This window comes from Glycine max, chromosome 7 (genome assembly GCF_000004515.6).
Source record: "Glycine max cultivar Williams 82 chromosome 7, Glycine_max_v4.0, whole genome shotgun sequence".
NCBI lineage: Eukaryota > Viridiplantae > Streptophyta > Magnoliopsida > Fabales > Fabaceae > Glycine > Glycine max.
The window spans coordinates 11,170,747-11,179,562 of record NC_038243.2 but is presented as its reverse complement, the minus strand read 5'-3'; the positions used below and the strand labels follow the sequence as shown (position 1 = coordinate 11,179,562).

At 33.7% G+C, this 8,816-nt stretch overlaps 1 long non-coding RNA gene across 1 annotated transcript; it reads right to left on the bottom strand.

Annotated features, from left to right (window-relative positions):
* Nucleotides 1-1,514: 1,514 nt before the first annotated feature.
* LOC102662588 (uncharacterized) lies at nucleotides 1,515-5,930 on the bottom strand. Its single transcript, XR_415139.3, has 4 exons — nucleotides 5,503-5,930; nucleotides 4,799-4,913; nucleotides 2,094-2,221; nucleotides 1,515-1,821 (listed from the first exon to the last, which is right to left on the bottom strand). It is a non-coding gene; the product is annotated as an uncharacterized lncRNA (long non-coding RNA).
* Nucleotides 5,931-8,816: the final 2,886 nt, after the last annotated feature.

Here is an 8,816-nt window from a genome sequence, read left to right as displayed (position 1 = left end):
TAAGGCGATAAGGAGTTTTCTAGGCCATGCTAGATTCTACAGGAGGTTTGTGAGGGATATTTCTAAAATTGTTAAACCAATGAACGACCACCTTGCCAAAGAGGCCACTTTTGTTTTCTCGGATGTGTGTTTGAGTGCTTTTAATTTGTTGAAAGAGCACTTGACTAGTGCTCCTATGGTAGTTGCCCCCGATGGCCATTACCGTTTGAATTGATGTGTGATGCTAGTAACATAGCCGTGGGGGCAATTTTGGGCCAAAGAAAGGAGAAGGTGTTTCACGCCATCTACTATGCCAGTAGGAAACTAGATAAGGCCTAGAAAAATTACAACAATACTAAAACAAAGCTTTTAGTAGTTGTTTTTGTGTTCGATAAGTTTAGACATTACATGGTTTTGTCTAAAGTCATTGTTTACATTGACCATTATGCTATTAAGTTTTTACATAGTTAACAGGATCCCAAGCCTAAGCTTATCAAGTGGATACCGCTACTTTAAGATTTTGACATGGAGATAAATGACAAGAAGGGATCAAATAATTTAGTGGCAGAACACTTGTCTTGCCTTTACCTCTCTGTTATGTAGCCTGTTGATGATGAAACAATACATGAGACATTCCTTGATGAGCACTTGCTGGTTGTGGCTGCTTTTCCAATAGCACCTTTGTATGCAAACATTGTGAATTATTTAGCATATAAGGTGTTCCCTTTGGAATTCAAGTTCTAGGAAAGGAAGAGACTGATGGCGGAGACCAAGCAATATTTCTAGGATGACTTCTACCTTTACAAGGTTTATGGGGATGATATGGTATGAAAGATGTTCTCTCTTTGGGATTGAGATAGATCACAAGATTGACCTCCATGGAGTCTCCTAACCATTTGGAGGTCACCTTCTTCATAGGGGCACTACTAGAAAATAGGCCTTCTACATCGATTTTGAAGGCCTTTCTACATCGGTTACGACGCGTGGTTGTAGCCAGAATCGTTGAAAACCCGAGATCCTACAACATCGGTTGAATGACCGTCTTAGAAGGGCATGAGTACAAAGACGGGCATGGTGTCAGACCCGTCTTAGAATCAGGAGGGTTCTACATCGGTTCTGAAGGTACAACCGATGTAGAATGGTGGCCATTCTACATTGGTTCTTTCGAAGGACCGTCATAGTATTTGTGGGGTTCTACATCAATTTTCAGTCAATCGATGTAGATTGGTGCCTTTTTTTTATTAAAAGAATGACTTCTACATCGGTTCTCCTTGATGACCGTCGTAGTTTTTGTGGCATTCTACATCAGTTTTCGGTCAACCGATGTAGAATGATGCTTTTTTTTATTATTTTTGCAAAATTTAGCCAGTAACAGAATGCAAATATGATGTACCTAGCTAATATCTCATATGAGACTTAATTTATAAACCAAGGTCAAATTTCAGTTATCAAAATAGTTAATGAATAAGTACAAGAAGCTACCTTGCTTATATATATATGTTTTAGTAGCTAGCAGTACAATACAAAAAAAATTATAATTAAATAACAATTTGTCATTTCACACATACAAGGTATATATACATATATGTAGTTATGATTTAATAGCTACATTCAATGATTTTATTACCTTTGTCCGCATCTATATATACTTAATTCCCTACTCCAATATTACAAATCAAGTTATACAACACATATTCCTGCATATATCGTACCATAAGGGATAAATTTCATAATTGACCACCCATGTCTTTGGAAGAATATGATGCAAGGCCTTTTTTCACCTGCTTCATTTTCCATGATACCATCCCAAAAGGCCTTGTCCATTGTCTTCTTTATTTTCCCCTGCAACATAAAAACATGGGAATCAGAAGTCAGAACTAAAATTAGCATGTCATCAGCTGTCAGTAAATTTAATGCATGTTACTGCTTTCTATAGTAATACTTAATATTGGAAATAACTGGAAAAGATTCTAGATTAGGCATACATTTCATACTTGGTGGGATAATATACATGAGCAGATCAACATCAAAGGCCAGAGAAACAACATGAAACCAAAGGTGTATCCAAGATTAGCCATTAAGTCAATGCTAACATTTATACGATAGGTACTAACCTCAACACTGTTTTGAATGTCATGAGAGACATCAAATTGATGAGTAACACTATAGTGATGCTCGTGAAGAAATTCATTTACAAGAAATCTACTTCACTTGTTGTGCCAAGAACCATGAGTTTTTTCTCCTGACAACATGAGTAGAAATGCACATTAGTCACAGTAAGATTTAGGTAGTATCATCAACACAAACTATTTATACCTAACATTTCAAACTTTTCATTGGTGATATTGACCATGTGGAGATGAACTCTCAACAGTTATAAGAAGCATACAACTAGCATAAATTGCACACAAAAAATACAAACATTAAAACATTGTTGAACATTGAAAACCTAGTTCTCTTCTTAACACAGAATTTGAATGCAATCTGGAGGCACAAGAGCAATTTGAACAACAAATAATGCAGTGAAGAATCACTGCCATGTTAAAATGGCCAGGAAGTACAGGGAATCATTGTACTTTCTAATCAGAAACCCTTTTGTTCCTTCAAGCTGCTACCATATAGGTTTCTCACTTTCTTAATTCTCAAGCATTAATTGTTGTTTTCTTTCTTTTAATTCCAATCAAGTTTCATGTATTCTTTTCATAAACCTTTGATGCAAGTCATATATATCTTTGTGTTGCCTTAAATTTTCTTAACAGACACAAATGATATGAGCATGTTGTTGTAGTAATTAATTACTAGCTCCAATGTTGTTAAGTGTTAACTAACATTTTTTCCATTGGGTTGGGTTTCAAAGGTAGTGGAAGCCATTACATGGTGTTGGAGTCTATGAGCCAGATGAGAAGCAGGGAAAGGACCAATGAATCTTACAATCATAATTGGCAATTATCTGGTTTCTACCCTCATCATCCCCAACAAGATTTGATGGCAATGCAACAACAGCTAGACAACAACAACAATTTTTACAGTTTCTTGAATTCCTCATCATCAACATCAACAACAAGACAATGTTGTACCCTAAAAAGAATTTGGCTATAAGGCAATGTTGTACCCTAAAAAAGACTACTTTAGTTTCTATTGATCCTACACCAGATCCTCTGAAGTCACTTCGCAATGATATATCTTTTAGTTTCTTCTTGCTAACTTCATTTAATTTTTTTAAATTAAATGGATATAAATTGAATAATCTAATTCAATAGCTTCATTTCTTAGTTTTTGGTTACAAGTGGGACTGTTGTGTTCTTTTATAATGTAATTCTTGTTTTAATTTTTTGGGTCAAACATTGCATTAACAAATGTGTGGAAAATGATGACATGTGCCTGGTTTATGACTTGTTGCCTCTTGGCACAATGGCACAGCATCTTTACAAGGGCAACTAACCTATGGATAGCCTATCATGGAAGCAGGAGGGGTACAACACCTGAACACCTGTGTTTTAATTAAATGATTCAAAATTTAAATCTTGATTTTAGATATAAAATAAATTATTTTGAAAGATTAGTCACTGTGTTTCTTGTATAATTCGTACTAATGATTGAAAAAAATTCATACCTAGAGACAAAAATGTTATTTTGTACTGATGTTGTATGTTTTATTATTTTAACAACTATTTAGTTTGAACTAGATTTTCTTTTTGTGGAAAATAATTATTGTTTTTACTATAAAAAAAATAATGAGAGAGAGATGATAGACTTTTTTAAATAAATAAATAATTTATACTTATTTATTTCAATCATGAATTCCCTTTGAATTTAATGGAATTAAAATCATAGCTAATATTTTTAACAACGTAAAGAAATTTATTTAATTTGTAGGGAAAAAATACTATGCAGTTTTCATAAGGAAGAGTCAGACCAAGTATTTTAATGCGATGGATTATAAAAAAAATGCATAAAATATACGAACTTTTTAGTTTAAATTAGTATTAGTGTATATTTTTTATTGATGTATTTTGCTTTAAGTATATATCATAATAATTTTATCAAAAAGTATTAACAGAATTAAACATGAATAATTTTTTTAAAAAAAGTTTGGGGTGAAGAAGAGAGAAGAGGAAGATGGAGGGTTGACTCGAGAAAAGTGATGTGGCCAGGGCACGCGATTATGATTTATGAGAGGGGATTAAAATGGTATGCTTAGCTTAGCTGTAATTCGGAGGTAAATGCGGGGTTTTGTTCTTTTGACTAAACTAAAGAACTAGGCACCACTCCAAACGGTAACTTGACCGCTGAGAAATCAGAATCTGAGACCACATACCTTGTTCTAGAAATCAATACTATATTATTATAGTACTACTTTTTAATAATGATAAATATTGATAATTCGTTGATTATTGTTGCTTAAGTCAAGTGATAATAGTTTCCTTTTTAAAAAACTCTTGAAAAAAATTGATAAATTTAATTTATTATTTTAAAATAAATTAAATATATAAAAATAATTAAGATGATATGTAGTGATGATTTAATTATTAATTTGATTTGTTAAATAACGTAGAAGTCTTAACCAACCAGATCTCTTAGTTGTAAAAATCTTATGTACTTTACCACTAATGTAAATCCTAATCAATCTTACATCATTAAATATAATTTTTTATTATATGAATATATAATAAACATTTTATTTAGATGTGATGAGAAAATGAAAAAAAAAAAAGAAAAAAATCAATCAGTAGAATGAGAAGAAATTAAAACACAGATTAAAACACTAAATTTGACAAAATCTGATCACAAATTAAAATACAGAAAATCAGAGCAACACCTTAGGCATCATATCTGGAGAAGCAATTAGTTAATCAAACTCCACGAACCCTGCTTTTATCTGTTCTATCAGATCCTCTCCACCCACCAAATCAGCTCCTTATGATTTTGCTTCCCTATCAAAATTAAGTATGAATTAGACTAGTCAAAACAAGAAATAGATTACGATTTATAAGTGGCAATCCAGGTTCTGCATAAATTGTAAATGGCAGGAAGGAATACTAATTGGTCTTTTGTCCATTTGATTCTCATTAGAGTCATTATAATGGACATCCAAATCCACCTCTTAGCCTTATATATGATTCTCACACTTTTGTCGTTGTTAAACCTTAAAAGCTATCATCCATGTTTTGTAACAAGGAATATGAATGTGCAATAAACTTATTCTAGGCTTTCATTCAAAAGTTTTACAATATCCCTTGAGAAGATATACTATTAAATAGAAATAGAAAATGCACAACTACTGGGAGCATAAATATCTTCGAAAGAGAGATAAAAACATCAATTTAATCGACCAAAATCGAGAACACAGAAATGCAGTTCATGTTACTAGATTATGTGAAAATTTCACACAAGAGGATCCATTCCCATATGATATGACTTTTATATTTTTCACCTAAACTGATTCAATTCAACTTATATCAGCTGATTAAATTAAATTTGTTATTATTATGACTTTTAAATTTGAGGATTTTCATTGCCCACCATTGTTCTTCGAGAAGTTGAAATATCTATGGAAGCGAACTCATTTACTTTACTTCCATTAGATTCTTCAATTTCATCTTTACCATTATCAACGGAAACCTTTCTGATATGAAGCCTGACCCTTCTCAATAAAAATCAGAACCTTATAGTCAATGATAAAAACAAAATCAGCGAGGATAAGAACAGAACAATTGTGCTAGATTCTCAAATCCACATCAAATTTCATGTAAATCCATAAGAACAAAGAAAAAAAAACTCAGATTTATATATGCGACGATGACCCAGAGAACAGAGCATTATACACTTTAATTAATTAAAATTCACAAACTAGAAAAAAAAATATAGTTCTGATAATACCAACTAATTCATCTCAAGGAAAAGAGTAAAAAAAAAAGAACAAAAACATGAAACTTTGAAGGTATGAGGAATTAAGTTCAAGAAGAAAGGTACGTGTAAGGTGACAAAAGAGGAAGAAAGCGTTGAATCAAAGGAAGAGTTATATTCTCTGCAAAACTCACAAAACAACTAATGAATCTAAACTCTGGAAAGTTAAATCTGTACAACGTGAAACAAAGTAGAACAGTTAGATGTGGCAATGAAGGAACGGTTCCTCATAACATGGTCAAACAAATTGCTTAATGCGACTTGCTAGAAAAGTAAAAGGGAAGGACAAGTTGAAAAATTCATTTGAGGGGTGGAAATTGGAAAATATATATTTTTCTTCTTCCAACAACCATGACAAAGAGTAGGGTTGAGCAAAAAATTTAAAACAGCACACATACCTTTGACAGCGGGGCAGGCTAGGGTACGACGGGGAGCGCACACCACAAAACAAAGGCATCCATGGCACAGGCAACCATGACACACACAACCACAGCGGGGCAGGCTAGGGCACGGCAGATGTCACCTTCTCGGTCAACTTCGAGGTTCAAGTGCTTCGCTAGGTGATTGCAGAACACGTTACAACATATTTTTTTTTTTGTAAAAAACCAATTAGAAAACCTTTTTTTTTATATATTTTTTTAAATAACAAAGACGGTTAATTGATGGCACCCGTCGTTGAATAAAATTTTTAAATTACAAAAATGTCATCGCACGCTACGTACAAAGACGAGTGTGGAAGACCATCGTAGTTATATTTCCATTAATTACAAAAATGTCACCGATGTACATTCTACATCGGTTCCAAGGAACCACCTTAGAATGTGCAACGTAAAAAAAGGTTTTTTTAGTAGTGGGGTAGTCTTCCTCACTAGACTCTTCACCCCTTACTTCATCTTCAATTCCACTAGAGGAAGGGAAAGAAGTAGTCTCCTCATGACTACTATAAATGTTTTGACCCCTCATAATCATGGTTTTCTTTGTGGGGGCATTGAGAGACAATGTGACCTCTCCCAAGACATTTGAAGCATTTAATGTTGTTAGTCCTTTCTTGGGAACTAGTCTTAGGGGTGGATTTCTCTATGATCTTACCCTTATCATCCTTGGGTTTTGAAGGTGTAGCCCCCAAAATTCCTTGGGCTTGGTCCTTCGTTGGATAAGAGTGAAAGCCATAAGATTTTGAAGAAGACTTTCTTTTAAGTTGTTGCTCCACTCTTATACAAAGTTGGACTAGCTCATCTAGGTCCCTATATGGAAGGAGTTCAACCTTGTCCCTCACTTCCATATTAAGCCCACTAAGGAACCTAGCTATGCTTGTTCTTTCCTCCTCCCTAAGTCCAACTCTTAAAAGAAGTAGTTCCATTTATTGTCTATATTCTTCAACACTCATAATCCTTTGTCTAAGCCTTTGGAGCTTGTCCATAAGCTCTCTTTCATAGTAGGAGGGAATGCGCCTCTTATTAAGGGCACTCTTAAGATCATTCCAATACTCTACTAGAGGATCCCCATGAATCCTTCATTCCCTAGCAAGGGAAGTCCACCAATAGAGGGCACACCTTTGAAAGCTAAGGGTAGCCAATGGAACTTTTCTCTCTTCGCTAATATGATGGCAAGCAAAGAGTTGTTCAACCCTCATTTCCCAATCTAAATAGGCCTCAACATTATCTTTTCCATGAAAATATAGGAGGCTAATGTTAACCTCTTGAGGTCTTCTATCTTTTTCTTTTCTTTGGGAATGATGATTAGTATGTGAACTATGGCACCTTCTATAATACTTGCTAAGTTTTTCACTTAAACTATTGCAAGAGTCATGACTACTATAGGAGACATGTTTTTCTGTTTTCATTTCTTTCATTATTTTTCTTCTTTCTTCATCTCTTATTTTCTCTCTTTCATCTTGACTTATTTCTTCCACTTTTTTTTTACCTTTTTCTTTTCTCTCTTGTTTTTCTTTCCACAACTTAAGGGATCTCAACTCATCTAATATCTTATACAAGGGGTCCTTAGGAGTAGAACCCTCACCATTAACACTAGATGAAGAATGAAGACTCATGTTGGTTCCTAAGTTGTGGTTCTTTCTTGTTGCGAAAGATAAGGTAAAAACTAATTGGTAATAGGCAAGTTATCTAGGATGTTTGACAATTCAAGGTAAAGAAAATAGGCTATGAAAGTAAGCAAGAAATAAAATGCAAGAAATGTAAACTAGGCGAATCCTAAAAGTGTTTGCATGACCACATTTAAGGTTCCCAACAAAACACTCACTATCCTAAGGGAAAATTGCCTAAAATTATTACACATAAATGGAAGTTTGGTAACCTATTGGAGGCTCCCAACACACTTCCAATGAAATGCCTTTTTATTACAAAACTTGAAAGCAATGAAGGTAAGTAAATTCCCAATTACAAAATTACAATAACGGTCCTCAATTTTGGTGGTTGTTCTTTCTTTTGTGATTCACTAAATTTGGAGTGCTTCTCAGTCCAGTAGCTCTTAAGGTGGTTGGCCCATTGCTTCTTGACTCAAATTCTTCAAGGGATGACACCAATCCTCCTTTCCAATTCCCTATATGGCCACTCACAAACAAGGAAACAAAGTGACAAGCAATAACCAAAGACAAAAAAAAAATGAAATGAAAGCTAAACCAATGGAGTTTTAACAATATGTTTTCAAGGATTATTCAACAATTAAAGCAATGAAAAATACATAAAAACAAGCTAAGACTCAAAGAGAAACCTAGAATTGCTTTAGAGTAGAGTAAAAAAACAAAAAAAATAAGACTCAAGAAACCTATAGTTTTGGCCCTTATTTTCACAGTAATTTTTAATTGAAATTTTAGAACTATGATTGGTATAAAATAGGCACAAATTATAGAACAAATTTCGAGCCAAAACAACAAGCACACTTTTCATTCACTTTTTTTTCTCGGACATCGA